A 7140-nucleotide genomic window follows, 5' to 3' on the forward strand; every position below is an offset into this window, starting at 1 on the left:
AATTTCAAAAAATGATGTTATCAGATGTGTGGTATATATTCCGGTATAAACAAATATAAGAATTGGATTTAAACAGGTGTGAGAAACATTTGCATTTTAGACTAGTCAAAGAATCCTTTATCAGCTGGGTCTTTTTTTTTTTGAACTGTAACTGAAGTATGGTGCTTAGGCTTTAGGAATTTTATAGAAGCTTTTCTTTGTATATTTTCTGGAGTTATCTCCTTATATTTTCTGACAATTTTTTACTAAAATATGATTTTATTTCTTGACTTATAACTTATGTAGAGTAGTTGGGATAATAAAACCAGGAAGTCACAAATATGAATATATTCAAGGAAGGCTGGTAAATTGAAGATGATCAATTAAATTGTCCATAATGACAATATAAACATTGGAAGAAAGTAAGAACATGAAAGAAAACATTCGAAGACTGGATCAACATGAAAAGTGGTAGAGAGAAAATTTTAAACCAAATCTTATGAGTCATCATCTATGTATATATTTTATCTTTCATTATTTTATTATTTTAATATTGCAAACTCTGAGATTTTTTTTAATGTGGGAGTTCTTGAGGAAGCTCATGTCTTTTCTTCTTCTCTCCAACTTGCTAATCATAGGATTAAAATCAAGAAAAGCACAAGAAATGCACAATTTGAAAGCAACTAGCAATTCCAGGTAGCTTGGGCCAAGAGTCACTCCAACCAAAAAGAAAATAAGTAATTTTAAAAATATCTTTTGAAGGAAACACTCTAACTGTAAATCTTAGTTTTGATAGCTTCTCTTATAAAATGAGATTTATGAAAGTTAAAGATTAGTAGGCACAATCAACATGTGTTTCTTGCCAAAGCAAGGAACAGGGAGGGAGGTGGGAAGGAGGACAGCAGAGAGACAGAGACTTTTTCTGTCACTAGAGTTGCTTAAAGATCCTTTTTGCTGTCCCCAGGTGTTAAATCAAAACAGCCTAGTTTACCTCTATTAGAGATTAGATTCGGGAGCTACTAATAATTTCTGCTAGAAAGAAGTAGAATTCCATGAAGAGTAGCCAAATCCATGCCTTGGGATCAGAACAATGAGGATGAAGCTGTGAGACCTTTATCTTATCATAAAGTAAACATAATTTCAGTGCTTTTGGAGTAATGCTAAAGGGACAAAAGGTTCATAACAAGGATGGCTAGTGACCTAGGAGTTACTATTTGAGCATGAGAGGGCAGAAAGTGATTAAAATCATCTAGAAAAGTAAAGATGATTTGAGGAGCATGAGTTCATGATGGTATTTACAGGAAGGGACACAAATTTTATATGATATGCAATAAATTTCTAACCCCCCAACAGATGTTCCATTACTACCACATGGAATTCCAATCAACAAGCAGGTCATCGATTACAGAGTATCATCTACAGAGTATTGGTTAAAGTTAGAGGATACGCTCAGAGTGCATTTTAAAATATATGTACTGTTCAGGGTTCTTTCACCACACTTGGGAGGCTGATCCCTGAACAGCACATATATTTTGAATGGCCTCTATCAAAAAGTCTCCAAATAACAAATGCTGGTGTGGATATGGAGAGATTGGAATACTCTTACACTTCTTATGGGACTGCAAGTTAGTACAACCCCTGTGGAAAGTAATATGGAGATACCTCAAAGAACTAAAAATAGAAATACCATTTGATCCAGCAATCCCACTACTAGGCATGTATCCAAAGGAAAAAAAGATATTCTATAAAAAACACATCTGCACTCGAATGTTTATAGCAGCACAATTTACAATTGCAAAGATGTGGAAACAATCCAAGTGCCCATCAACACATGAGTGGATTAATAAAATGTGGTATATGTATACCATGGAATACTACTCAACTATAAAAAAACAATGGGAGATAGCACCTCTTACATTATCCTGGATAGAGATTCAGCCCATCCTTGGAAGTGAGGTATCACAAGGATGGAAAAACATGCACCACATGTACTCACTATCAAACTGGTACTAACTGATCGACACTAAGGTGCTCACATGGTGGTAATACTCACTTGGTGTTGGTAAGGTCCGGGGAGTAGGGAGAGTAGGGGCATGGGGTTAGAGCTGGTGGGGTGGGTAAACCCACAGTTAATGGAGACGAGGCACACAGTATGTGGGAAGGACACGCTAGTGGCCCTGGCTTGAGCGAGGCACATGCATTTCATGTAACCAAAATGTTTGTACTCCTATAATATGCTGAATAAAATAAAATAAAATATATGTGCTTAATTCATTAGTGCAGATGGAGGGAGAATGAGAATTATTAACACGAAGAATGTAGAAAGTTCATAGTGGCTTTTAGCAGTGAAAGAAGAAGTTATAAAAAGCATGTGTAAAAGATACAGGAATGTGAGGGATTGAATGTTTGTCTCTTGCTATCTTTTCATAGGAGTGAAACAACAGTACCTGATGGTCACGTGGGCTAAAATACAGTTACAAATGCATCTGGGAGACAGATAGCTCATGATCTGGTATGCCACTTGATTCTGATAGATCAAGTGGATTATATACTATTTTGTGCAGGAAAAAATGTAGAGAGCAGGCTTTTGGGGAATACATATACCCCATGTCTGAGCCCTACCTGATACTAAATGAATTGGAAGGATTAAGGGGATGTGACATATGCATGATCACAAATTATGGTATTTTGAGTTGTAGAATTATAAATAGAATGATGTTGAATCACAATCTGTCCAAATGGCCCATTCGAAAAATTTTTAAATGTTTTTAGTTATCTATTTCTTGATGTTTCAGAGAACCAAAAAATTTCATGAAAGCAAGGGAACTTGTCAATAGCTGGAAGTAGCCAAAGAGAAAGAATATTTAAATGTAAAGCAAGTGGTATAGCAATTAATGACTCTGTGGGGAGTGGCAGGGAGAATATGAATAAACTTTTCTTATTAATTGCAAAATAAAATGGAAAGAGAAATTGGTCACAATATTTATGGTAGCCAGAAAATATTGTGTATTTCTTCAACAGTTGAGCCCAGTTCAGAGGGAATTCTGATGAAAAGTGATTGAGGTTACTGAAATCCTGTATAGAATAATACAGAATGTTGTAATAATAGAAAACTTTATTTTCCTTCTAATATTTTTCTATATTAATAGGATATTATGAAACAAAAAGCAGGAAGAACAATAGAAATGAGCTCTTTTTTCTAAGGAAAGAAAATGTCAAAAGAGATGTGAAAAACTTGGGAAAAAGTTGACTGTGCTAAGCTGATCACAAGTAGGAGTAGAATAGCAAACAAACAAGCTGGATTTGATATCTAGTTCTACTGTCACATGGAAGTTCCACTGCTTTATAATCTACTTATATATATAATCTATATCTTTTCTTTTTTTTTTTTAAGACAGAGTCTTGCTCTGTTGCCCAGGCTAGAGTGCCATGGTGTCAGCCTAGCTCACAGAAACCTCAAACTCCTGAGCTCCAGGGAGTGTGCAGGAAAAAATGTAGAGAGCAGGCTTTTGGGGAATGCATATACCGCACACCTGAGCCCTACCTGATACTAAATGAATTGGAAGGATTAAGAGGATGTGACATATGCATGATCACAAATTATGGTATTTTGAGGTGTAGAATTATAAATAGAATGATGCTGAATCACAATCTGTCCTGTTTCAGCCTCCTAAGACACTGGGACTATAGGCAAGTACCAATATGCCCAGCTAACTTTTTCTATTTTTAGTAGAAGGGGGATCTCACTTTTGCTCAAGCTGGTCTTGAATTCCAGACCCCAAGTGGTCCTCCTGCCTCAGCCTCCCAGAGCGTTAGGATTACAGGCTTGAGCCACCGCACCTAGCCTAGAATCTACATCTTTGCTTTAGTAGAGTGTGTTCTTAAATCTCTAAATAGATATTCTGGAGCTACATCATTGCTAGATCTGTTGAATGTCAAAGCAAAACAGTCACATAATAATTTTGCCTCTAATAGAGTAGAGGAGATATGTTACACATATTTGGCTAGTGTTTTGAAACCACACAAATCATAAACCTATATAACTAGTATACTACAGACACAAGAAAGAAGCTATTTACCATAGGAGTTATGTGAGAATTAGGAGTTAATGTCCCATATAAAGGAAAGTGAGAAGAAGAATTGTGTTGTTGAGGATGGAGAAATATATAGATGGAGACTAAATATTCCACAAAGAGAATTAATGACTGACCAATTAGCACAGCTGCTAAAAACAATAATTCACTCAAGGGAAGGGCTTAAACTGTTGGTGGTGACATGCAGCTCTCACAGCAGACCACTAAAAAAACCCTCATTTATTTAGTAGGAAAAATAACCTTGGCTCAAAAATGCAAACTTTTCAAAGCGGCTGGGTCAAGTATAACATTGCTGCTTTTGAATAACTTCAGAAAGTCAGGATGAATTTTCTGAAACAAGTGTCTGCTTGCTGTCCCACTTAGGACTCCCTTATGTTCATAGGTCACTGTTAAAATGGATTTAGTTGCTTCTTCTTCAGTAGTATATCTAGTGGGGACTTCCAATCTTTGTGTTGTTTCTTGTGAGACAGAGTTGAGAATGAAGTGGGAAGATGTTGAATGAACGCCATATCTCCCCATAGGAAATAGATTTACTTAGGAAGATTAGGCATTTCCCAAATGCTACAATATGCTTGACACAAATGTTCTCTTTTAACTATTATGCCAAATCACCATTTATCTGCTATCACAGCCACTCGATTGGGCAAATGTTCAGATGGTCTTCATATCACCAGATCACACAGGCAGAGGATTCTGAGGTTGGTTCTTCAGGTATTCTTTTGTGACATCTTTGTTTTGTGTTCCACCATAACCAGGCAATTTCTGCAAATGGAATTCCCTTATAATAGGTAAATATTCCGGAAACTACTTACTCTCTGTTCACTTTCATTATTGACCTTAACTGCTGCTTCCTGTCTATTATTAGTGCTTCTTGAATAACATGCATTTCTTGCCATCTACTAAGATAACAAGACTCTTTTGTACCTGCTGACTTAACACCAAACACATTATATGACTTAAAACACTACATAGATCCATCCCCAAACATGCACCCTCACCTATATTCTGTAGACACCAAACTAAGCAAAGCTAGCTTGTATTTCTGACCTCAGTAGCTTTGGATTTCATGGTTTCATATTGCCCATTGTCACCATTCACTAAACAGAAATTTTATGTGAAGAAGGGTGTCAATCTCTTTTGTTGGAGAAATGTTTGATGCTAAAATATTGGGTTTTATTCTGACAGAAATTTGAATTTTTGACTAATATTTATACTGCCTTTCTCTCGTAGTGATTTCTAAATTTAAATAAGAAATATTCATTTCTTTAAGACCAAGTGTGTTAAAAAAAAAAAAAAAGACCAAGTGTGTTAACGGTTAGAAAGGAATAATTGTCAGTCACTAACTAAAATGAGTAATTTTAAAAAGTCAATTAAAATTTATTGTTTTTAAACTTTTAAATTTTTATCAAACTTATTAGGTGAAAATATGAAAAGTTTATCAGTTCCCAGAGTTTCAGCACAACCTCTGACCTATAACTAACTGATCACTAAGCTACTCTGGCCCAGATTTATATAAAAAACAATGGGACTGCAACTAGTACAATCTCTATGGAAAGTTGTATGGAGATACCTTAGTGAACTAAAAGTAAAACTACCATTTGATCCAACAATCCCACCACTGGGTATTTACCAAAAGGAAAAAAAAAATAGTATTCTATAAAGAAAGACATCTGCACTTGAGTGTTTATAGCAGCACAATTTGTCACAGTTGCATAGATATGGAAACAACCCTAGTGCACATCAACACATGAGTGGTATACGTATACCATGGAGTACTACTGAGCCACAAAAAATGACAAACTACCTATTGTAGTACCCTAGATAGAGCTGGAGCCCCTTCTTCTAAGTTATGGATCACAGCAATGGAGAAACAAACACCACATGTACTCACCATTAAATTGGTAGTAATCAATCAACACTCACATGCACATATGGAAGTAACATTCGTTGGTGATTGAGCGGGTGGCTGGGAGGAGGACGGAATAGATAAATTTGCATCTAATGGGTGTGAAGCACATTGTCTGGGGGATGTGCATGCTTATTGCTTTGACAAGGCATTGCAAAGACAACACATGTGATCAAAGAGTTGGTACCCCTATAATATTGTGAAATTTAAAAATAAGTAAATAAAATAAAATTAATTTCAAACAAAATAAAATTCAAACTGAATAAACCTTCTTTTGGCCTTCAAAAAAATTGAGCGGACACATAAATGTCCACATACTGCTGATTACACACACTCTATAGAATTAGTTCTGATGTTTCACTAAGTTAAACACATGAACACAAAACAAAGCAAAAGAGCAAACACCACAGTTACCTCCAGGAGCAGAACAGAATTCAGAGTAACCATATTATATACATTGTTCAGTTTTCAATGAAAACTATATAACATTCCAAGAAAGAATGTATGACACATATTTTCTTAGTCCATTTAACATTGCTATAGAGGAATACCTGAGGCTGCATAATTTGTAAATAAAACAGGTTTATTTAGCTCATGGTTAATTCCTTTCAGTTATTATTTTACATGGAAATGAAGTAAACCTACTAGTGAAAAAGCATAGCAAAATGAATAAAAATCATGATCCCACTATATTCTGTCTACAAGTGACTCACTGTAAATCTAAATGCATCAATAGGGTTGAAAGTAAAAGAATGGGAAAAATGATATTATATGCAAATAGTAATCAAAAGAGAGCTAGCATGGGTATATTACTACCAGAGAACATATATTTTAAGTAAAAAACTGCTACATATGGCAAACTAGGTCATTATATACTTATAAAAGAGTCAATCCACCAAGTAGATATATCCATTATAAACGTATATGCACCAAACATCAGAGCACAAAAATATATGATGCAAAACTGAGAGAATCAAAGGTAATAACAGGTAGCTCACAGTTAGAGCTAGAAACTTCAACACCACCCTTTTAAAATAGAGAGAGTAAGGAAGGAGAGGACTTGAACAACAAATATACCAAATGAACCTAAAAGACACACAGAACACTCCAGTCCAAATAAATCAAAATACACTTACCAATGTGCACAAAGAACATTCAGCA

The sequence above is a fragment of the Propithecus coquereli genome, unplaced genomic scaffold (assembly GCF_000956105.1).
Source record: "Propithecus coquereli isolate 6110/MARCELLA unplaced genomic scaffold, Pcoq_1.0 Scaffold313, whole genome shotgun sequence".
NCBI classification, from domain to species: domain Eukaryota; kingdom Metazoa; phylum Chordata; class Mammalia; order Primates; family Indriidae; genus Propithecus; species Propithecus coquereli.